General features: G+C 50.1%; 1 long non-coding RNA gene across 2 annotated transcripts in view; it reads left to right on the forward strand.

The window, feature by feature from the left end:
* Positions 1-2,391: 2,391 nt before the first annotated feature.
* LOC121816326 (uncharacterized) overlaps positions 2,392-25,404 on the forward strand; it is a 30,131-nt gene continuing 7,118 nt past the window's right edge. Inside the window, exons 1-2 of one of the 2 annotated variants that reach the window (XR_006055878.2) lie at positions 2,392-2,756; positions 7,105-23,770. This is a non-coding gene — a long non-coding RNA (uncharacterized LOC121816326). The remainder of the gene's footprint in view (positions 2,757-7,104; positions 23,771-25,404) is intronic. The other variant, XR_009595913.1, reaches the window with a different exon arrangement.

A 25,404-nucleotide genomic window follows, 5' to 3' on the forward strand; every position in this document is an offset into this window, starting at 1 on the left:
AGGTATCACCTAACACCTGTCAGAATGGTCATCATTAAAATGATGTCTAAAAACAATACATCCTGGAGAGGATGTGGAGAGAAGGGAACCCTTCTATACACTGTGGAAATGTAAATGTGGGAATGTAAATTGATGCAGCCACTATGGAAAACAGTATGGAGGTTCCTTAAAAAACAAGAAGCAGAATTACCACATGATCCATTAATCCCACTACTGGGCATATATCCAGAGAAAACTCTAAATAAAAAAATACATGCACCCTAATGTTCATAGCAGTACTATTCACAATAGCCAAAACTTAAATGTACATTGACAGATGAATGGGTAAAGAAGCCATCATATATATACATACATACATACATACATACATATATATATATATATATATATATAATGGAATATTACTCAGCCATAAAAAGAATGAAATAATGCCACTTTCAGGATCATGGATGGACCTAGAGATGATCACACTAAGTGAAGTAAGTCAGACAGAGAAGACAATTACCATATGATGTCACTGATACGTGGAATCTAAAATATGACATGCATGAACTTATCTAAGAAACAGAAACAGATTCACAAACATAGAGAACAGACTTGTGGTTGCCAAGGGGAAGACAGGAAGGGGAGGGATGGAGTAGGAGTCTGGGGATTAGTAGATGCAAACTATTATATGTAGGATGGATAATCAACAAGGTCCTACTGTAAAGCACAGGGAACTATATTCAATATCCTGGGATAAACCATAATGGAAACGGATATGAAAAAAAGAAGAAGAAAGAAAGTTCCTTGCTGCAAGAATTCTCAGACCAAGCCCCTGTCCCTAGGTGGGCTCAGTTTCCTCCTCTGTAATGAAGGGGGCTCTCAGCACATCTCGGCACATCCCTTACCTACTGCATCAGGGTCGTATAGTTCAAGCTGCAGGTTTAGCCCCTGACCTTTGCAAGCAGGGGGAGAGGAATTTAATTCAGAGGCTAAAGTACATCCACCACTGTCAGTGCCACTATAAATATACATGCCGCTCACTCACCAGAGCGCCCAGGTGGCTCAGGGAGAGAACACACCTCACCAAGTGGTACATTTACCCTCTCTGGGCCCCTTCAGGTTAACCACAGCCCCCTGTGGCTTGCCAAAAACATGTGCCCATATGTTTCCTGGATGACAATGGAGCAGCAAAGGGCCTGGGATGGGAGGGGCCGCTGGAAGCCGAGGGCCTCCAGGAGGTCTAGAACAGGAAGCGGGTGGCAGGCTGGTCTGCAGGTGTGGGACAGGGTCTCACAGGCTTCTGAGCACCAAGGCAGGGGGCCTGCTTAGGGTGGGCTAAGATTCCCCTCTGTAGAGAGGTAACTTTCCAAAGAGGATGCCCAGCAGAGACTGAATTTAGAGCTTTTGCTTATTTATTTTTTTAATGTATTCATTTGGCTGCATCAGGTCTTAGTTGCAGTATGCAAACGCTTAGTTGCAGCATCTGAGATCTAGTTCCCCAACCAGGGATCAAACCCAGGGCCCCTGCATTGGGAGCACAGAGTCTTAGCCACTGGAACACCAGAGAAGTCCTAGAGATTTCATTTCTTTAGAAAGACCTTGCCCATTACATGGTAAGATAGATGAGGACAAGAAATTAGCTTTAAAAGACCTGGACTTGGCATCCCTTTGAAAAGGAGACCCTTGATGGTCCAAGGAGTAAGGAGAGGGCACACAGGGGCGAGGTAACTCAGGGTGCCCAGATAGTGTTGCCCTTAACCCTGGTGAGAGCCCCCACGCTGGTCCTTCTGGGCTGTGTTGGGTAAGGAGTTGGTGAGACAAAGGGGACGTGTACAGCCAGATGACCCATAAGCTGTGTGACCCTCGGCAGGTTACTCAACCTCTCTGATCCTTCATTTCTTTCTCTAAAGTATGATGTCATGTGAAACTTTTACAAGGTTGAATCACAATGAATACTGAATGAAAACAGCTCTTCTAGGGCACACCCTCTTCTTCGAGGGCAGCATCCCCAGGCCCGTGGGGTGGCCCAGGGCCTCTGTCTGCAAACTGCTTTCCCGGGCAGCTGCGGTAGCCAGAATCCCAACAGAAAAGCAAGAGTCCAGGCCAACTGATTCTACAGGGAATTAATGTAGGAAGGAGCAGATGAAAACCTAATAGAAGCGGCAAGAAACCGCTGCTTCCCTCAGGCTGGAGGGACAGAGGAAGCAGGGCAAGATCAGTAGCTAAAACCAAAGAGGAGACAACGCCCGCTTGGGCTGGTTCAGAGCCGAGAGCGCTGGAGGTACCCCGCAGGGTTTCTCTCCTCCCGTGGAGGGGGAGGCGGTGCCTATCTCCCTTCCCCGCTTCCCATTGGCTGAACCTAGCGGGGATGCCCGCGTGCAAGGGGCCCTGGGAAATGTAGTCCACGGGGTCGGGCCAGGCAGCACTGCAGAGCAGGAGAGCGGGCGGGGGAGGGGGTGGACCCGATGGCTGTAGCTGATGCCCAGTTGTACCGTGGGGCGGAGAAGGGCTGCCTTCGGAGGCAACGGGTTTGCCTCTGCTGAATCTTCAAAGCTCCTCGGTCCACACATCGGTGGAGGAGGGTAAGTCTGGAGAGAGAAGCCGCTGTCACCCCGCACCATCAGGAGGGAGAACTGGAGAATGACCTTGTGGGCACTTCAGGTCACTTGACCCGGGGCCTGGGGAGCTAGTACGCTGGATCCCAACCCTGACCTCCCTGCACGATGGCTCCTGAGCCGCCCTGCCGGCCACAGCTGGGCATCTAACTCCGGGTTAGTGGAGCGCCGCCAACATGGGGGACGGGGAGAGGATGGGGGAAAGGTGATGGGGGGGTTGGTAATAGCAGTTGCTGTTGGTGAAGGCTTTAGGAGTCTAGGCGCTAAGCTTCATGCTCTAGATGGACAGTTTCATCTGTTCTTTTAACAACCCGTAATACGCACCAAGTATGTCCCCATAAAATCCAGGGGGAAAATTTTTTTTATCGTCAAAAAATTTTAAAAGTATGTCCCAGGTGTCCACAAATAACTGAGCAAAGTCAAAATCCTGAAACTGAAAAATGGGAACCTCCCAGGAGGTCTGAGCCGGTGTGGTGTGACTGGCTGAGGCCAAACAAGACCTTAGGGTCAACATAATTTTCTGTTAGGTAGATAGAGAACCATTCACTTTGGCCTATGTTCTATGCAATACAGTGGGCATCAGCCCCCCCTCTGTTTTCCTTTAGTATTTATCATGATGCAGGTTTATAAAAGTTTCACGTGACATTATACTTTAGGGGAAGAAATGAAGGATCGGAGAGGTTGAGTAACCTGCCTAGGGTCACACAGCTTGCCCATGAGAGACAGCATGTTACTCTGTGATGGAGTGGCTGCTAATGAACCCCTCCCCCACTACTATTTCCCCACCTATCCAATCAGGTCCAGGGTGCCCGGCGCTGAGCTGAGGTGGCAGGCAGGGTGGTGATGTTGGATGTTTATATTCTGACAACATCCCAAGGCCAAATGTGAACTGGGCCATGCCCCAGAGTGTGATGCTGCACTGCCTCCAGGTCATGATGGTGAGCACACCATGCGTAGACGGAACAGAGTCAGTGCGAACCCCAGTGGTCAGCTCTCAGAAGCCTCTCTGGCTCTCCCTGACTTTTCCCTTTAAGCCAGTAAGACGATGGCAGCAGGAAGAGGCTATGAGGCTCTCCAGTCTCCCTTGCCCTGCAGGCCCCAAAGGGGTTGGGTGACTTGTCCAAGGTGACACAGCTGGTGGAGGATAACCCATACCACACGTGCAGCTGCAAAACCCATTTCATGCCTGCTTCCTCTCTCTGTCTCTGAAATGATGCCTCTTCACCACTTGAGTTTCGGTGGTTCAAACCTAGAGGGCAGAATGGGTTGGGTTGCATTTTTCACAAAAGCCTTCACAGGTCACAGGCAAGATTTTGCTTGTGAACTGAAAGTAGGAATTTATTAAGTATGGTTTAGGGCACAGCTCTCTCCCTCCTCCCCAACCCAAATATATCAGGATCTTTTCTCCTACCCCCAAAATTATATGACAGGGTGGAAAAGAGGAATCTGTTTCATTTTCCCACTCCTGGTGGGACATTTCCCCAAAAAGGCAATTCAATCCTCACTGGAAGATTAGGAAGAGGGCAGCTCCCAGTCTCATGGCTACATGAGACACAAGTAGATGAGAAGAGAGCTCAGACAGAGTCCAAAGCCTTGGGCTCCAGGCCTTTCATCCACCAGGCCTCTCATCCAGGCCTCAGCCATTTCATCGAGGGGTCAGGGGGCCACATCTTCCAGGTCCTTCTAGGAGGATTAACATTCTGCTAGAAGTCGTGTACTTGGGAGGCAGCAGTTGTAATACCTGAGTTCACAGCTAATGAGCTGCAGGGAGCAGGAGGCTATTTCAGTGCACTCAGAGATGGGCAATCTACTTGAAAACGAGGCTACTTATGAATGCAAGGATGATATTACATCAGAGCATTTTGGCTGCTTAAAAAACACCCCCAAACTCAGTGTTTTAAAACAACAGCCATTTACTTAGCTCATGATTCTGCAAGTTAGCAGTTTGGGCTGGGCTCACTCCTATGGCCTGGGGCAGGGTTTGCCTGGCCTGGCTCCTGTGTCGATACAATGGCTCAGCCAAAGTGTATGGCTTCATCCTCACAGGGAAGCCTGGGCTTTATATCTTGTAGCTGGCAGGATCTGAAAACAAGAGCCGGGAGTTTCCCTGGGGGCTCAGTGGTAAAGAATCCGCCTACCAATGCAAGACACACGGGTTCGATCCCTAATCTGGGAAGATCCCACAAAGCCTATGCTCCACAACTATTGAGCCTGTGCTCCAGAGCCCGGGAGCTGCAACTACTGAAGTTCGTGCATCCGGAGCCCGTGCTCCACAACAAGAGAAGCCACCACAGTAAGAAGCCCATGCAACACAACTAGAGAGTAGACCCCGCTCACTACAACTAGAGAAAAGCCTTCAGAGCAACAAAGACCCAGCACAGCCAAAAGTAAATAAATAAAAATAAAATTTTAAAGACTGGAGCAGAAGAACTCAAGGTCACTGTGACTGTATTCCACTGCTAAGGTCAAGTGACAAGGCCAAGCCTGATTTGAGGATTGAGAAACTGGCTTCAGCTCTTCATGGGGGAAGCTGAAAAGTCACATCCCAAAGGGGCATGAACACAGGAAGGAAACAAAGACTATCACCATGTCCCCAGATATCCTTTCTAAAGTCTTCTAGGAAAAAAGCAGAGACTCCTGGCAAGAACAAAAATGTTGAATAGAATAGTCCACCCAAGCAAGGATTCTGTGGCATCAGCCCAGTGTGCACCTACTAAGTGCAAACTGCAAGTCTTAGCAGTGCTGAACTGGAGCCCCTGAGTCCTGATGCACAACAGCAACTGTTAAATCCTCTGGAATTTTGTGAGCCCTGTGTTGAACCATCACAGCTTGAAATTGACCATGGCAGGAATATTTACACCCTGGAATCAGCAAGCACCACAAATCAGGCAACTGAGTTAACAGGACTCCACTTGTTCAGTCACTCAGTCGTATCTGACCCTTTGCAACCCCATGGACTGCAGCACACCAGGCTTCCCTGTCCTTCACTATCTCCCAGAGTTTGCTCAAACTCGTTTCCATTGAGTCAGTGATGCCATCCAACCATCTCATCCTCTGTCATCCCCTTCTCCTCCTGCCTTCAATCTTTTCTAGCATCAGGATCTTTCCCAATGAGTTTGCTCTTCATATCAGATGACCAAACAAACACTACCATAACAAACACTTTCTCTCCCAACCCAATGAGTAAGACGGACAGATAGACAGTGAAAGATTATAAGACTCTAATCAGAACAGGCTGAGCGCAGTGCAAGGCAGAAGCCAAGAGACCGGAGGAGCTGGCTTTTTCTCTGGACCTTGAAGGGTGAATAACGGGAGGCGAGGCTGCAACGGGAGTAAGGGGTGCAGGCAAAAGCAGAGAGCGGGGCTGAGATCACAGAGCGTCGTTTAGCCTGAGCTTGGCTTCCGGTGACGGTCAGAAGTTTACTGATCCCATCTCAATCTTGGGAAGTAAGGGGTCCAGGCAGGCACATGGCCCTGCCCCCCACCAGCCCGTCCCCCACCCCGTTGCACGACCTTTTCCCTCCTCCTCCTCTAATTGGCTGCAGTGGGCAGTCCGTACACCCACCTGGATTTGACACCCGGCTGTGTGTGCTTAGACAAGTTGCTCAACCTCTCTGAATCTTTGTTTCCATGTCAGCAAAATGGAGCAAAAGTAACTGCAGGGTCCCTGGGATTCAGGGGCTGATGCCGGTGCAGAACTTAGCATGGTGGCTACCCATAGAGTGGACACTCGGCGGGGAGTGTGTGTGAGAGAGAGACAGACAGGCAGGCAGACAGAAAGATTGGTTCTTCCCTCCTTTCTAGGCCCTGACCAAGCCCATCTCAGCCTCCCTCCACCCACTCTGGGGGGGGTTTGGGGGCAAGGCCGCTCTCCTTCCCAAGCTTGCAGGGTTGGGGGAAGAAGGCCCCAGGTGACCTGGCCTTGTGTTGGTTGAGTCTCTGTGGGCAGCCATGCTGAACCTTGACCACTTCAGTCCAGTTCACTGAAGTTGCTGCTTCAAACAAAGCATCCAAGGGGACTCCTGGCTGCAACCCCCCAGCTTGTCCACCTTGGTCTGCAGTTCAGGAACCCCATGATGGGATATGGCTGCCACACTTGCCTGGAAAGGCCTCTTTAGGAAACAGCACCAACCCCTCCAGGAACAAAAGGTGGGGTGTCTGGTTGGCGCAGGACCTAGATACAAGCCCAGGGGGTGTGAGGGCCAGAAGTCAGCTGGGTCAGTGATCCAAGCAAATATTTGGCAGATCAAGGCTCAAGGCTGACCTTGAGAGTCCATCACTGGGTCCTCGGAGTGTGGGATCAGGCTACTCTCCCCCGCCTCCCCCTCACTGCAGGGGCAGGTGTTTCTAGCCCAGAGCGGCCCCCACCCCCCATTTTCCCAGCCCCCAACCTAGAGTTCCTGCCTTGCACACCTCACCCCAGTGGCTCCCCTACAAGTTAGTGTCTTCCCCAGAGTGAGGCGTGGGGGCTGCCAAGCATCTGACCCTATGTATTCATTGAAAGGACTGATGCTGAAGCTGAAGCTCCAATACTTTGGCCACCTGATGTGAAGAACTGACTCATTGGAAACAGACCCTAGTGCTGGGAAAGATTGAAGGCAGGAGGAGAAGGGGACAACAGAAGATGAGATGGTTGGATGGCATCACCAACTCTATGGACATGAGTTTGAGTAAACTCTGGGAGTTGGCGATGGACAGGGAGGCCTGGCGTGCTGCAGGCCATGAGATTGCAGAGTCGGACATGACTGAGCCGCTGAATTGATTGATTGATCCCTCCTGAAGAGAGGCCCGCTACTCGCCCCCACCCCTAACATCCCAGCCCGGCTCTCAGTGCCCCTAGCTGGCAAGAATGTCCCCCTCCAAGCCTCTGAGGGAGACAGCCTTGGAGGCATGTGAGGGAGCTGGATGCACATCCCCCACGTCCCCTGCAATGGAGAAGGCCCCCGGTGCTTTCTTAGAAAGCTGCTGAGCACGGCCCCAGGCAAAGCCAAGAGCACGGCACTGCCTGCCCGGGTGCTTTGTTCCACTTCCTGGAGGGCTAAAAATACCCTGGCACTGCCAAGGAGCCCAGGGGAGCCAGCAGCGGGAGCGGTGATCAGGCACCTGCCACAGTTAAAAGGAGAAACGCAGTCACTCCTTCAGAGCAGAATGAGCCAGCTTCCTTTCCCCTGCCCGCTTGGTCCCCAAGACTCTCCCTTCTGTTTCCTCCTCTTGCCATCGAGGGGGCTCCCCTGGGCCCCTGCTGCACCCCTCTCCCTTCCTCCTTCCTCCCGCTGAACCACCTCCACCCCAGAGCAGATGACTGGGCTCTGACACGTGTCAGAACAGCCACTGTCCTGCAGAGCACCCCAGAAGCCTCATATTCCTCCAGCAAAGCTGTGATTAGCACCCAGGCTTCAGACGGAAATCCCTTAGTGGGTGAGAACCCAGGGGCTTCAGTTCAAGAGTTGGGTCTTGACATCTGTCCAGCCTCAGTCCGTCTTTATCTTCTCAGGACCTCGGGCCTCTTTGAGAATCTGATGAGAGGTCTGGGCCCGGAGTAGCCTTCTCCAAGCAGTGGGAGGGAATGCACAATGGTCAGAGCCCAATCCAGAACCCCCCAAGCCCCCCCCAAGTGAGGAGCCCTCCATGTGTTGGAAGCCGGGCCCTGAGTAACACCCTGAGATGGACGATGCGGGAGGGGTGAGGGAGTGGGTCGGGGCATGCAGACAACCGACAGGGCAAGTGTGGGGGAGAGGACCAAGGGCCATGTGGTGGGGGGCTGGAGGGGCCAGGACAAACCGGGGTGCAGAAAGGAAGAGGGCATATTTGAATGGGATTTTGAAGGACAGACAAAATTTAACCAGAGAGAAAATGTAGGGTCAGAGAAGGGCATGAAAAAATAGCCTGTCTGGAAGCAAGAGCAGCCAAAGGACTTGCATAGGGCTTGAGGGGCGAGCGTGTCGGTTTTCCATTGCTGTGTAACAAGGAACACACGCTGGTTGTCTCACAGTTTCCGTGGGTCAGGGGTGAGCACAGCTCTGCTGGATTTTCTGCCCATGAGTTGCAGAAGGTGTCTGAGGGCTGTGGTATCCCTGAGGCTTCGAGGGGACAAATCTGCCTCTCACTTCATCCAGATGACTGGCAGAATCCATTGCCTCACAACTCCAGGACCAAGAGCCCCACGTTTCTACTGGAGGCCACTGCAGGCTCCTGGAAGCCTTCTCATCACATAAATTGGCTGAGATGGAATCTTATATCAGATAACCTAAGCAGGAAAACTACATTCTATGGTCAAACAGCCAGTCACAGGTCCCACCTACATCTGGGTGAGGGGATCACACAGAGGGGTAAAAATAGGGGGTGGAGTTCACCAGGCCATTGCAGAATTCTGCTGACCACAGTAAGACTTAGCTGGAAGACAGGGTCAAAGTCCAGTTGTGAAGACCCTTGATTCAGTGGGAAACAGAAAGCCCTGAAAGCGGCTGGGAGGAAAGGATGAGAGCAGAAGTACAAAGTCAGTGCCCTTTGGGAAGGCAGCTGCCATGGCTTAGTGTCCACTCAGCTGATTCTGATTTCCTTCTGGCCTCTATTCAAGTAAGTAATCAGTAAGTCTGATCAGTAAGTCTTCCCTCTCCACCTGACAGGAGAGGCTCACCTGCCTCTTCTCCCAGCTCCTCACTCAGCCTTATTGTCTCACAGCCCTTACCACCATTGGTCCCGCTCTGTGTTTGCCTATCTATCTGCTCATTGTCTTTCGCTCCCTCATAGACTGCAAGAATTCTATTTGGCTTACTGCTGTATCTCCAGCCACATGAACAGTGCCTGGGGTAGAGCACATGCTCAATAAATATTTGCCTGTCACTCCAGACAGAAAGAATGGATGAATGAATGGGCTCAAGAAATTCTGGCAAGAGACTTGCTAAAACTGCCTGTGATTAAAATTCAGCAGCGGAAGAAGGCTGCACTGGTGACACACTGAGGTTCGTGTTGATGAGTTGGGTGGTGATGCTCACCGGCATCTCCACGGGAAGGGGATGATCGCAATGGAAAAGAGACACTGAGTTTAGCTTTGCTCGAATGAATCTGAGACAGCTGGGAGCAGCCAGGTTGGGATAGCTAGTAGGCAGTTGGAAATGTGAGATTCTGAGCTCATGAGATGAGTAGGGAACGGGAAATAGATTCCACAGTTAGTGCTCCTAGGGGACAGATAAGTCATGAGGTTAAACGACAGGAGAGAACCAACGAAGCATCTGGAAAGGAGTCCATCTGAGAGGTAAGAGGAGATGGGGCAGGGGGGCGGGCAGGGCAAAAAAGTTCCTGGAAGAAGGTGGTCCATGCTCAATGATGCAGACAGGCCAAGCAAACAAGACAAGAACCGAAAGACTTTGGTAATGAGGGGCCGCTGATGACCACATGACAGCAATCTCAGAGGCATGAGGGATTCCAGGTCAGTGAGGGGCTGCAAGTGGTACCAAGTTCCCCTCAAGGAGGAACCTGGGATGACACTGAGAACAGACATGATCGTGAGAAAGGGAGGAGGGAAGAAGTGGACAGGTCCCAGGGTGATGAAGGATGTTCTGGGACAGCCAATGAGCCCAGACTCAGACCCCGCTCACACTGGAACATTCCCTGTCCTGCCCCGCCTCCACCCAGCCATCAACACAGAAGGAGCTGAGGAAAGGAGGGACTTGGTTGGAGAACACATGCTGTCCCTTGAACCTGCCCCTGCCCTGGGCTTGAACTAGCTGCTGAGAGAAGCCTAAAAGGAAATCCTCGGGGGGGTGGGGGAGGAGTTCAGCATCTGAGGCCTCCTGGTTACTCATGGGGCATTCTCCTCTCACCTGTTCCCTGGGGCTGGAACCCGCTGGAAGGAAAGGATGAGAACAGAGGTACAAGGTCAGTGCCTTCTGGGAAGGTGGTTGCCATGGTTCCAGGGAAGTGGATCAGGGGCTGTGGCCATGGGGAGGGAGAAGAAAGACTCAGTAAAAGACCCTTGGCAGATGGCAGCATCTCCCGTCCACGGGCTCTTCCACAATGAGACCTCGACACACCCCTACCGAGAGGTGAGGCCTGAGTCTCTCCACCCTGACCCTGGTGGCCATTGTGACTCAACTAGTAGAGTCTGGCATAAAGCGCAGCAATGACCTCATCCTTGGGGTTGGACCTCACAGCTGAACGGAACCATGCAGCTTCTGAAGGTTTCTCTCTGGGAACATGTGTCTTTGTAGCCCTGAGCCACCACATAAGTCTGATTAACCTAAAACCACCACAAAGAAGGCCCTTTGACCTGGCCTCAGCTGAACTCCCAGCTGACACATGCCAGCCACACCTCGCACCAAGGCTCTTGAAAGCCATGGCTCTTGACCTTGATCTGCCTTGTTTCTGGGGAAGATCATAAGGCCCAGCCTACCCCCCTCCCCTACCAGCCCTGAGAAGGCTGACTTTACCTCCCCAGGGCCTAGAGTGAGTGATAGGCAAGCAGGCCCTGGGCAGGGTATCGCCCCTGACCTGGTCCCCGTGGTGGTGGACACAAGTCACCTGCCAGCTCCCAGACCCCCACCCACTCCCCTCCAGGAAACATGAAAATCCAGAGACCATCCCAGGCCCCGCTGCACTCCAGGAAGAGAAACTGGGCAGCTGCCCAGAATCACACAAAATGGACTTTGGGCTGATTGCCCAAGCTGGACCAATGCCCCCACCTTCTTAGAAAGGGCACTGTTTCCGGAACCAAGGCCACAGCTTGTCACGAAAGCCAGATGTTGGCAGAGCAGGACAGATAGATGGGAGGGGCCACTTGAGGCAGATGGGGCACCTCCCTGATGCCTCCCCAGCCTGTCATTTGGGGGCAGGGAAGGCAATCCTCAAGTGCAGGGAGTAAGTCATTATGGAGGACAGTTCCAGCTGCTTCTGAGAACAGGCTGCAAGGGCACTGGGGACTCAACCCCCAAATCTCAGCCTTTAGCAGTGAGATAAACAGAGTTTGGGGAGCATCACAAGATGGTCCTCTTTAGAGCGAAATGGGTAAGAGGAAATCAGGAAGAAAATGTTTCATATCCTGTGCTTGTATTAGGATACATGTAACCGGCCATTTAGGATAGGGTTCGATTTATTATTTAAGTGGACTTTTATTCAGTTGGATGGCATCACCAACTCAATGGACATGAGTTTGAGCAAGCTTTGGGAGATGGTGAAGGACAGGGAAGCCTGGCATGCTGCAGTCCACGGGGTCGCAAAGAGTCGGACAAAACTGAATGACTGAACAATTCTCAGTTATCCATTCTTTTAAATAATTTTGTAAAATTTATCTTTGGCTATGCTAGGGGTTTCAGTGTGTCTGCCCTCTGATGCCCTCTTGCAACACCTACCATCTTACTTGGGTTTCTCTTACCTTGGGCGTGGGGTAGCTCTTCACGGCTGCTCCAGCAAAGCGCAGCCGCTGCTCCTTGCCTTGGACAAAGGGTATCTCCTCACTGCCGCCCTTCCTGACCTTCAACGTGGGATAGCTCCTCTAGGCCCTCCTGTGCCAGCGCAGCCACCGCTCCATGGATATGTGTTGATCTTCCTGGCCTCCGCCCCTGGCCTCGGGCATGGGGTGGCTCCTCCCGCCCCAGACCCTGGCCTCTGGATCACAGCCTTGTCTAACTCAATGAAACCAAGCCATGCCCGCGGGGCAACCCAAGACGGGCGGGTCATGGTGAAGAGGTCTGACAGAATGTGGTCCACTGGAGAAGGGAATGGCAAACCACTTCAGTATTCTTGCCTTGAGAACCCCATGAACAGTATGAAAAGGCAAAATAATAGGATACTGAATGAGGAACTCCCCAGGTCAGTAGGTGTCCAATATGCTACTGGAGATCAGTGGAGAAATAACTCCAGAAAGAAAGAAGGGATGGAGCCAAAGCAAAAACAATACCCAGCTGTGGATGTGACTGGTGCTAGAAACAAAGTCTGATGCTGTAAAGAGCAATATTGCATAGGAACCTGAAATGTCAGGTCCATGAATCAAGGCAAATTGGAAGTGGTCAAACAAGAGATGGCAACAGTGAATGTCGACATTCTAGGAATTAGCGAACTAAAATGGACTGGAATGGGTGAATTTAACTCAGATGACCATTATATCTACTACTGCGGGCAGGAATCTCTCAGAAGAAATGGAGTAGCTATCATGGTCAGCAAAAGAGTCCAAATGCAGTACTTGGATGCAATCTCAAAAATGACAGAATGATCTCTGTTCGTCTCCAAGGCAAACCATTCAATATCACAGTTATCCAAGTCTATGCCCCAACCAGTAACGCTGAAGAAGTTGAAGTTGAACGGTTTTATGAAGACCTACAAGACCTTTTAGAACTAACATCCAAAAAAGATGTCCTTTTCATTATAGGGGACTGGAATGCAAAAGTAGGAAGTCAAGAAACACCTGGAGTAACAGGCAAATTTGGCCTTGGAATGTGGAATGAAGCAGGGCAAACTAATAGAGTTTTGCCAAGAAAATGCACCGGTCATAGCAAACACCTTCTTCCAACAACACAAGAGAAGACTCTACACATGGACATCATCAGATAGTCAACACCGAAATCAGATTGATTATATTCTTTGCAGCCAAAGATGGAGAAGCTCTATACAGTCAGCAAAAACAAGACCGGGAGCTGACTGTGGCTCAGATCATGAACTCCTTATTGCCAAATTCAGACTTAAATTGAAGAAAGTAGGGAAAACCACTAGACCATTGAGGTATGACCTCAATCAAATCCCTTATGATTATACAGTGGAAGTGAGAAATAGATTTAAGGGCCTAGATCTGATAGATAGAGTGCCTGATGAACTATGGAATAAGGTTCATGACATTGTACAGGAGACAGGGATCAAGACCATCCCCATGGAAAAGAAATGCAAAAAAGCAAAATGGCTGTCTGGGGAGGCCTTACAAATAGCTCTGAAAAGAAGAGAAGCTGATCTCTTTAACAAGTGGTGCTGGGAAAACTGGTCAACCACTTGTAAAAGAATGAAACTAGATCACTTTCTAACACCCCACACAAAAATAAACTCAAAATGGATTAAAGATCTAAATGTAAGACCAGAAACTATAAAACTCCTAGAGGAGAACATAGACAAAACACTCTCCAACATAAATCACAGCAGGATCCTCTATGATTCACCTCCCAGAATTCTGGAAATAAAAGCAAAAATAAACAAATGGGATCTAATTAAAATTAAAAGCTTCTGCACAACAAAGGAAAATATAAGCAAGGTGAAAAGACAGCCTTCTGAATGGGAGAAAATAATAGCAAATGAAGCAACTGACAAACAACTAATCTAAAAAATATACAAGCAACTTATGCAGCTCAATTCCAGAAAAATAAACGACCCAATCAAAAAATGGGCCAAAGAACTAAATAGACATTTCTCCAAAGAAGACATATGGATGGCTAACAAACACATGAAAAGATGCTCAATATCACTCATTATCAGAGAAATGCAAATCAAAACCACAATGAGGTACCACTTCACACCAGTCAGAATGGCTGCGATCCAAAAATCTGCAAGCAATAAATGCTGGAGAGGGTGTGGAGAAAAGGGAACCCTCCTACACTGTTGGTGGGAATGCAAACTAGTACAGCCACTATGGAGAACAGTGTGGAGATTCCTTAAAAAATTGCAAATAGAACTACCTTATGACCCAGCAATCCCACTGCTGGGCATACACACCAAGGAAACCAGAATAGAAAGAGACACATGTACCCCAATGTTCATCGCAGCACTGTTTATAATAGCCAGGACATGGAAACAACCTAGATGTCCATCAGCAGATGAATGGATAAGAAAGCTGTGGTACACATACACAATGGAGTATTACTCAGCCGTTAAAAAGAATTCATTTGAATCAGTTCTGATGAGATGGATGAAACTGGAGCCGATTATACAGAGTGAAGTAAGCCAGAAAGAAAAACACCAATACAGTATACTAACACATATATATGGAATTTAGAAAGATGGCAATGACTACCCTGTATGCAAGACAGGAAAAAAGACACAGCTGTGTATAACGGACTTTTCGACTCAGAGGGAGAGGGAGAGGGTGGGATGATTTGGGAGAATGGCATTCTAACATGTATACTATCATGCCAGTAAGAATGCCAGTCTATGTCTGACGCAGGATACAGCATGCTTGGGGCTGGTGCATGGGGATGACCCACAGAGATGTTATGGGGAGGGAGGTGGGAGGGGGATGCATGTTTGGGAACACATGTAAGAATTAAAGATTTTTAAATTAAAAAAATAAAAAAATTAAAAAAAAAAAAAAGATTGCCAGGAGAGCTGCAGTCCATGGGGTCACGAAGAGTCGGACACGACTGAGCGACTTCACTTTCACTTTTCACTTTCATGCATTAGAGAAGGAAATGGCAACCCACTCCAGTGTTCTTGCCTGGAGAATCCCAGGGACGGCGGAGCCTGGTGGTCTGCCGTCTATGGGGTCGCACCAAGTCGGACACGACTGAAGTGACTTAGCAGCAGCAGATATGCAGATGACAGCACCCTTCTGGCAGAAAGTAAAGAGGAACTAAAAAGCCTCTTGATGAAAGTGAAAGAGGAGAGTGAAAAAGTTGGCTTAAAGCTCAACATTCAGAAAACGAAGATCATGGCATCCGGTCCCATCACTTCATGGCAAATAGATGGGGAAACAGTGGAAACAGTGTCAGACTTTTTCTTGAGGGGGGGTCCAAAATCACTGCAGATGGTGACTGCAGCCATGAAATTAAAAGACGCTTACTCCTTGGAAGAAAAGTTATGACCAACCTAGATAGCATATTAAAAAGCAGAGACATTACTTTGCCAACTAAGGTCCGTCTAGTCAAGGCTATGGTTTTTCTTGTGGTCATGTATGGATGTGAGAGTTGGACTGTGAAGAAGGCTGAGCGCCGAAGAATTGCTGCTTTTGAACTGTGGTGTTGGAGAAGATTCTTGAGAGTCCCTTGGACTGCAAGGAGATCCAACCAGTCCGTTCTGAAGGAGATCAGCCTTGGGATTTCTTTGGAAGGAATGATGCTAAAGCTGAAACTCCAGTACTTTGGCCACATCATGTGAAGAGTTGATTCATCGGAAAAGACTCTGATGCTGGGAGGGATCGGGGGCAGGAGGAGAAGGGGACGACAGAGGATGAGATGGCTGGATGGCATCACTGAATCAATGGGCGTGAGTCTGAGTGAACTCCAGGAGATGGTGATGGACAGGGAGGCTTGGCGTGTTGCAATTCATGGAGTTGCAAAGAGTCGGACACGACTGAGCGACTAAACTGAACTGAACTGATGCTGGGGGTTCCTTGCTTCCCAGGCTTTTCCCTTGTTGCAGAGAGCAGAGGCTATGCCCTAGGTGCACTGTGCAGGCTTCTCATTGTGGTGGCTTCTCTTGTTGTGGAGCATGGGCTTTAGGACACATGAGCTTCAGTCGTCGTGGTGCAGAGGCTTAGTTGTTCCACGGCATGTGGGATCTTCCCGGATCAGGGATCGAATCTGTGTCCCCTGCATTGGCAGGCAGATTCTTTACCACCAAGCCACCAGGGAATCCCTATGCATTCTTTTAACAAATATTCATGGAACATCTAATATGTGCCCATCTCCCCAAATGAGAAAGACATGCTTTCTTGAATACATATATGTGAAAATATGCAGAAGCTATCTCCAGGACAGTGGTCCTCAACCCGCATCCCCAGGGACATTTGTCATTGTCTGGAGATAATTTTGGCATCCGGTGGGTGCTGCTTATATCCTACAATGCATAAGACTGTCCCCATGACGTAGAACTATTTGGTCTGAAATGCCATTAGGGCTGACACTGAGAAACTCTGGGGCTGGAAAGATGAACATAACACAAGAAACAGGTGAGTGATGCTTACCGGTGGGGCAGAGGAACTGGGAGACCAGGATACATGGAGATGATACATGATACATGTGAGATGATTCTTCTCCATTGTGCACTGTTTTGAGCCATTTTGTAGAATGTCTTACCATGTGCATGTTTTCCTTATTTTCTAAAAGGAATAACTATGACTTGTCGTAGCCGTACTTATTTGGGAGCCTTCTGGTTGTTGGGGCAAAGGAATTTGAAGAGGAGGGAGTCCCAGGGCGTGCACAGTCTGGAGCACCTGCAGCTGTGGGCCATCCAGCCTCCTGTGGTCCAGGCTCCTCAACTTTGCCACTGACACTGAGGCCCCGGTCGCTCTTTCCCGATCACTGTTGGGTGTTCAGCAGCATCCCTGGCTTCTGCCCACTCCTTGCCAGGGGCATTCTCCCCTTCGCTGTGACAGCCAAACATATTTCCAGATATTCCCAAATGTCCAAGGGGAGGCTGGCAAGGGGCAAAATCACGTCTGGTTCGGAACCACTATGCCAAACCCACTCTGCAAATCCAAACACAGGGAATTTCCCATTCACTGACCTCACACATTTACAGTGGCCGGGCTGCATCCTCAGAGGGTCATGGAACCATGCAAACCAGCACAAGGACATGGAGTGAGCAGAAGTGTGGGGAGCAGAGAGTGGGCTTTCAGCTACCTGCGGAAACTGATGCTCCCCGATCCCTGAGACAAGAGGGGCCTCGGGACTCCTCTGAACCATCCACCCAGTTCACTGAGGAGGAAATAGAGCAGAGAGGTGATGTGGCCAGAGTCACACAGTGCATGATGACTGGTGACACTGGGACCACTGTTCCCTGTAGCACCCCGAGATGTCCCTTGGACAGGACATTTCCTTGTTCCTCATCCACTCTCTATTCTACGGGCATCCTGGAGTCTCCTGGGACACTCTCTCGAAAGTGGACCACCTAAGAGGGTGCAGGGCTAGCGTCCTGGGTTCTCCACATTTACCCTGCCTTTCTTGATAAGCTGTTCCCAGGCAGCACTAGCTTCAGTGTGAACTCGCTTGTTTGTGGACACAGGGTTGTCTCCCAAGAGTTCCTTCTGAGGCCACAGGAGCTGGGACCTGGGGAAAGCTGGTTTACAGAACCCTCTGACGTTTCAGTGACAGAGACCAGCAGGGAGGAATGGCTGAGAATCAAAATCCACCTAGTTTCAGGTCCCTGGGGAAAGGCAAGTCAGGGTGAGCCTGGCTTTGACAACAAAGTCAGCCAAGCCATCTGGTCCCTTCTCTCCTGGTATGAAAAGCCAGGCTGCTTTTTTCATGGTGAAGAACCCAGGCGTGGAAGCTGGACTGCCTGGGTTTGTAATCCTCTTCTGCTATTTTCTGCTGTGTGGTCTCAGGCAAGTTACTCAACCTCTCTGAGCCTGAGTAGTTGCATCAATAACAGTGACCGCTTCATAGTATCATTAGAGTCAGCTAAAATAAAATATGTGACATTCTTAGCACAGCTACCAGCACATTGTACCTACAAGTTACATGATTCCACTGCTATTGCTGTATGATTCATTCTAAATATAATTAGGAATACAGTGTTTACAAATATAATGATATAAATATAATAATACCATGGCTCATGGGCCCAAAACAGGTTTTCACAAATAAATTTCATCTGGGGACAAATAGGCTAGAAAACGAATGAGACATTTCTGGTCATTTGTATGACATTCCCCCCACCCCTCATCCCATATTGGAAAATAAGAGGCACTTTTAAAAACAAATTTTAACGGTGGCCTAGCTCATCTGAACAGGACACAGTCGCCCTGTTCTTGGTTTCGGCTGCTTTCCAGCTGCGGTGTTCTTCTCATTGATCAGAGATCAATCCCTAAGGCCTGGCAAAGGAAGCTTTTAATTGCTCTGGATGGACCGATTTGGGGCTTAGCTGCTCAAGCATATAATTGACTGAGAGAGAGGGAGAGAGGATGAATTACTTTGAGATTGCTTTGAGATAAACGTGTAGTCAGATCTCCCCCTCCCCAATCTGACCTAAAAGAGACCCCCTCGCCTGTCTCCCCCAGTTCTGGGTCTAGGAGGCCCAAAGCAGGAACCGCGTTTTCCTGCTTTTATCAAAATAACAATGGGTGATGATAACCACCACTCTCCTTCATCATTTGCACTTGCCGTAGGTTGGATTTCCCCAGAAGACCTGAGACAAACATGGAGTCAACCTTCTTTATTTGGAGGGAAGGCTGGAGGGACCAGGAAGGGAGAGGGAAAGTGAGTCAGAGAATGGGAGTCGGCCAATAAACGGTGTGTTGTCAAGCATGTAACCACTGGGGCCCCTGGCACTTAACCCTCCAGGGAAATGTGGGGGCCGGCACAGAACACAGACTTCAGCATCAGCTTGTTCAAGGGACAAGGGAGCTGGGGGAAATTATACACCAGCCCGCTTGGTCACGGCCTCAGGGCTGCTCCTGGTCGAGGGGGAGTCAATTCCTGGCGTGTGCAGCCACCCCCAGGACAGGCAGCCAGGGGAAGGGTGACACAGACAGAGGGGGCCCCCTCTGGAAAGGGAATGTGTGGGGTGAAGGGGCACTGAGAGACTCAAATAACAAGCCCCCCAATAGGATGATTCTATTAGGGGAACCACTGGCTGAAATGACCCGCTGTGACCAGACACCACGGTAACCTTTTATATGAGTTGTTTTACAACAGGAGGTCCTGGTAAGAAATACAGAACTAACAAGCTACCACCAACTGGAAGAATTCGGGAAAGGTCAAAAGGAGAGAGGAAACTCCAGTCCATATATATGTCCTACCAACCTCCCAGGAGCCTTCTGGCTGGAAGCCATTTTGGCTGAGTGGATGCAAGCACCATCAGGAAGGACTCCTGACTCAGAAGGATTGGCCAGAGACAACCCAGGAGCTAATCCCATCACCATAAAACACAAGACTGTGAGCCACGTGGCAGAGCCCTTCTCCTGGTTCCCTTTGCGCTGCTGTTCTCTGCCCAGGCACCCCTTCCCAAAAAAGCCTCTTGCTTTGTCAGCATGCACGTCTCCTCGGACAATTCATTTTCGAGTGTTAGATAAGAGCCCACTCTCGGGCCCTTGGACGGGGTCCCCCTTCCTGTAACAATTCCGTTTCCCCACTCAAATATCCAAAGGATGTGTGACCTAACTGAATGTATTTAAGATAATCTTTCAGTCAATGAAATAGTTAATTATCTATTTATAACAAGTAACTTACTTGCCATCTGTGAGGTTGGCAAGTCATGATCACAGGTTATGTGGGACAACGTGTTACTTTAGAAGAGTGCTCTCGTCACCCTATCCTGTCACTCAATTTTTTGCCACCTCATCCACTGCACCTGTGGGCTCAGGGCCTCTGCCATCATCAAAGCCACCTTTTGAGTCATCTGAGTCGTCTAAGCACGTCTTCTTCTCTCCCTTCTTGGTTCTCTGCGATGCAACATTTTTGAAATCTGTAGGATGCTTTCATGGGCATTTTTATCCAAGCTTCAAGCACCTATTTGCATAACATTAGGGCAGCTGGCGGTCCCATTCATCAGAGGTGTCCCTGCCTGATCCCCATCCTGTAACCACGGACTGCGTGTTCTTAAGTGTCCTCAAAGGATCTGTGCACACTCGCACTGGAGCCTATGACGCCATAGGATCCGTTCCAATCTGGGTTAAACTTGCTAACTGCCTCTCAAGCGGTTCCTCAAATGACCTTGGCCAGAAGGACCCATGCAGGTTGTTTTAGGCAGCATATCTCACTGGTTGTTCAAAAACTAATCACTAAGAGCACTCCACTACATGAAAGAATGTGTGCGTCTTTCTTGAAAATGAACAGCCTCCTGTTTCGGCATCATTTGGTGAGTGGGGAAATTCATGGTATATCCAGAGTGCTTTCGGTGGTTCTGGGCATAAGCTCGTGTAACCTCACTACCCCACCCTGTGAGGTGGGCTCTGGGATACTTCCCATTTTCTGGATGGAGAAACTGAGTCTTGGAGATGGGAAGGGACTGGCCCAGAGTCACACAGGAAGAGGCAGTAGAGCGATCTGAACCCTGGGTCTGACTGAAAACAGGAGAGAAGAGGGCTGTAGGGGGCTGGGTCCCTCTGGAGTTGGGAAGGGCCCTGGGTGGAGAGAACACTGTGGAGCTAGACACCTTCGTCACATAACAGGAGCACGGCTGCTGAGCCTTAAGGGCCTCCATGTCTCCCAGGGGCCCCTGACCCCACTGGAGACCACCCCAGTCCAGGCCTGGAACCAATGGCCATGTAGGGGCACCATTGTCTCCCAGGCTGGGGGCGGGGCAGGGCGAGGAAATCCAGCAGCCACATGTGCACCCCTGAGTCCCGGGTGTGTTTCTTCTCTTCTGGAAATCAGGATGAGAAGAGAGAAGAGGAAGAGATGGAAAAGGGGAAACTGAGAGAAGACAGGGGCCTGATTTCCCCTAAAGGGCCACGAGAGGGGACATGGTGCAGCCACGGCTGCCAGATCCCAGACAGAGCTGGATCCTCCCAGGGTTGCCAGCCGTCCCACCAAAAGGCCTCCTTTGGCCTTGCTCTCATGTCTTCACAGCTGCAACGTGCAGAGGGTTCTCACAGGCAGGGTTTTAGTTTCACAAACATATGCTCAGAAAACGGTGCCTCCCACCCCACCCCACCGCCCCCCCACCACCACCCAACAGCAGCCACATCAGCAAATCATGCCACAGAGAAAAGGTCTGCTGCCAGCAGGGCTGGAAGACGGCAGGAGCCAAAGGCCACTCGGGTGGGATGCTCTGTTTTAAATTAGCCAGTGTCTATCCCCTCCCCCAGGGACAGTAACCAGATTTGGGGGTGAGCAGGTTTGCCCCAGCTCATGAACATTTGATGGACGATCCCCAGAGGGTGAGGCTGGGACCATCCATGGCCACACAAAACCTCCAGCTCACGTAGCCCAGTGACCTCAGAACAGACCGCAGAGGACAGGGCGAGGTGGCTTCTGGGACCCACCCAGTAGGACAGGCTCTAATCCCATATTCTCCTGGTTTCGCCTCATAATGGCTCCACTGGGCCCCTGAGTGGTCCCTGAACTGTCTAAAAAAGGAACACGTGTACTTTGTGGTAAGGACACTTACCACAATTTAGTCTCAAGACGAGACTGGAAGACAGCTGTCATCTGACAACCCTCTTCTTATGGGGTGGGGGCTCCCACTGTGAGGATCTCGGTGAATGGTAGGCGCCTGCCTCCTGGAACAGAGGCAGGGGAGGGCGGGGACCTTGGCCCAGACAGTGGGATAACCCTGCCCAGGGCTCCAAATGGTGTGACCTTGGGAAAATTAACCTCTTTAAGTGTCCATTCCTCACTCATAGAAAGGGAACAACAACTTATAACAACTTGATACGCTGTTGAGTGAAAACAGCAAAGCCCTAAAAATAATGCCTGACACAAAGTAAGTGCTCAACAAATATTAGATCTAATCTTCAAAACACCTTCAGAGGGTAAATAAGCGTCTTATCCCCATTTCTGGAATGGTAAACTGATGCTTTCCTTGTGGCTCAGCTGGTAAAGCATCTGCCTGCAGTGCAGGAGACCTAGGTTCGATTCCTGGGTTGGGAGGATCCCCGGAGAAGGGAAAGGCTATCCACTCTGGTATTCTGGCCTGGAAAATTCCATGGACGGTATAGTCCATGGGGTCATAAAGGGTTGGGCACGACTGAGCAACTTTCATTTTCAAACTGATGCTTAGAAAGGTTAAGGCCTGAAGTAAGTCAGAAAGAAAAACACCAATACAGAATATTAATGCATATATATGGAATTTAGAAAGATGGTAAGGATGACCCTATATGAGAGACAGCAAAAGAGACAGAGGTAAGGAACAGACTTTTGGACTCTGTGGGAGAAGGCGAGGGTGGGATGATTTGAGAGACTGGCATTGAAACATGTATATTATCATATGTGAAACAGATCACCAGTCCAGGTTCCGTGCATGAGACAGGGTGCTCAGGGCTGGTGCACTGGGATGACCCTGAGGAATGGGATGGGGAGGGAGGTGGGAGGGAAGGTCAGGATGGGGAACACATGTACACCCATGGCTGATTCATGTGATTGTATGGCAAAAACCACCACAATATTGTAAAGTAATTAGCCTCCAATTAAAATAAAAAAAGAAAGAAAGGACTAAATTGTGGTAAGTGTCCTCTCCTGGGCGGTAAGCAGTGGGGCCGGAGTTCAAACCGATCCCAGAGATGCCTGCAGGTTATGTTATGTAGATTAAATGCCTGTGTGCACCTACTAGATACACAGTGCAAGGTCCTGGGGATACGACTGTTGCCAGACCCCGCCCAGCCCCGCGCCCTCGCTGGGCGCTGACTTGGCCGGACCTCGGAGCAGCCCTGGCTGCAGCCAGAGGGATGCCCATCGCCCTCAGGCGACTCAGGACTGCGGCTGGGCTGCTGACGTGTCGGGAAGGAAGGGGAAGCCATCACCAAGGTGTGGGGCGTGGGGCACCCTCTTGGGGTGGCCGGAGCCTCCAAGAGCGCCCGCTGTATCGCTCGCTGCAGCTGCTACTGCTAAGTCACTTCAGTCGTGTCCGACTCTGTGCGACCCCATAGACGGCAGCCCACCAGACTCCCCCGTCCCTGGGATTCTCCAGGCAAGAACACTGGAGTGGGTTGCCATTTCCTTCTCCAATGTATGAAAGTGAAAAGTGAAAGGGAAGTCGCTCAGTGGTGTCCGACCCTCAGCATGGACTGCAGCCTACCAGGCTCCTCCATCCATGGGATTTTCCAGGCAAGAGTACTGGAGTGGGGTGCCATGGCCTTCTCGCTGCAGCTGGCGACCTTTAAATCCAGCTTTAAATAAATACTAGTCCGACCTGGAGCAAACCCGAAGGGAGGCGCCTGCTAGGGAAGTCCCGCCGCCCCGAGGCTGGCTGGTGGCGAGAGCCGAGCCTGCCCGAGGCCGCCACGTAGCGGAGTCGGCCTTCCGGCCCCCTCCCGGTCCGGCCCTGCCTGGCCCAGCCCACTCCGCAGGTCGCTGTCAGTCAGCCTTCCGAGCATCCCGGACTCCCGCGGAGATCCGGGAGGGCCTGCCCGTCAGGCCCCGTCCACTACTGGCGGCTCTCACCGTAGCCCCGCCCACCAGCGCGGCCGACTCCTCCCCGGCTCCTGCCTCCGCGTTCGTGGTCCTCCATCTGCTCCTGCGCCGGATCTCCGCAGCCGCCTCCGCCTTCGTGCTCACACTCTCACAACACCCAACCCCCAGAGATTCAAGAGCATGCGCTCCAGCATCCGACTGGCTGAGTTCAAATCCCTGATTGCTGGATCTGTGACTTTGGAGAAGGTACTTCAACTCTCTGGGCCCCAGTTTCTCCGTCTGTAAAATGGGGATGACGTTAACAAGTGCTCACTCCATAAAATTATTGGGGAGCTCAAACAAAATAACACACATAATGGGCCTGGCTTAAAAATCAGTGCTGATCTCGTATAGCATGGAAAGGGGCTAATCAGAATACAGAGCTTAATCATCCCAAGGAGACTTCAGTTCAGTTCAGTCGCTCAATCGTGTCCGACTCTTTGCGACCCCATGAATCACAGCACGCCAGGCTTCCCTGTCCATCACCAATTCCCAGAGTTCACTCAAACTCATGTCCATCGAGTGGGTGATGGCATCCAGCCATCTCATCCTCTGTCGTCCCCTTCTCCTGCCCTCAATCCCTCCCAGCATCAGGGTCTTTTCCAATGAGTCAACTCTTCACATGAGGTAGCCAAAGTATTGGAGTTTCAGCTTCAGCATCAGTCCTTCCAATGAACACCCAGGACTGATCTCCTTTAAGATGGACTGGTTGGATCTCCTTGCAGTCCAAGGGACTCTCAAGAGTCTTCTCCAACACCACAGTTCAAAGGCATCAGTTCTTCGGCGCTCAGCTTTCTTCACAGTCCAACTCTCACATCCATACATGACCACAAGAAAAACCATAGCCTTGACTAGACGGACCTTTGTAGGCAAAGTAATATCTCTGCTTTTGAATATGCTATCTAGGTTGGTCATAACTTTTCTTCCAAGGAGTAAGCGTCTTTTAATTTCATGGCTGCAATCACCATCTGCAGGGATTTTGGAGCCCCCCAAAATAAAGTCTGACACTGTTTCCCCATCTATTTCCCATTAAGTGATGGGACCAGATGCCGTGATCTTCGTTTTTTAAATGTTGAGCTTTAAGCCAACTCTTCCACTCTCTTCTTTCACTTTCATCAAGAGACATTTTAGTTCCTCTTCACTTTCTGCCATAAGGGTGGTGTCATCTGCATATCTAAGGTTATTGATATTTCTCCTGACAATCTTGATTCCAACTTGTGCTTCCTCCAGCCCAGCGTTTCTCATGATGTACTCTGCATAGAAGTTAAATTATCAGGGTGACAATACACAGCCTTGACATACTCCTTTTCCTATTTGGAACGAGTCTGTTGTTTCATGTCCAGTTCTAACTGTTGCTTCCTGACCTGCATATAGGTTTCTCAAGAGGCAGGTCAGGTGGTCTGTATTCCCATCTCTCTCAGAATTTTCCACAGTTTATTGTGATCCTCACAGTCAAAGGCTTTGGCATAGTCAAGAAAGCAGAAATAGATGTTTTCTGGAACTCTCTTGCTTTTTCGATGATCCAGCGGATGTTGGCAATTTGACCTCTGGTTCTTCTGCCTTTTCTAAATCCAGCTTGAATATCTGGAAGTTCACGGTTCACGAATTGCTGAAGCCTGGCTTGGAGAATGTTGAGCATTACTTTACTAGCATGTGAGATGAGTACAATTTTGCAGTAGTTTGAGCATTCTTTGGCATTACCTTTCTTTGGGATTGGAATGAAAACTGACCTTTTCCAGTCCTGTGGCCACTGCTGAGTTTTCCAAATTTGCTGGCACATTGAGTGCAGCACTTTCACAGCATCATCTTTCAGGATTTGAAATAGCTCAACTGGAATTCCA

This window comes from Ovis aries, chromosome 13, assembly GCF_016772045.2.
Source record: "Ovis aries strain OAR_USU_Benz2616 breed Rambouillet chromosome 13, ARS-UI_Ramb_v3.0, whole genome shotgun sequence".
Lineage (NCBI taxonomy): Eukaryota > Metazoa > Chordata > Mammalia > Artiodactyla > Bovidae > Ovis > Ovis aries.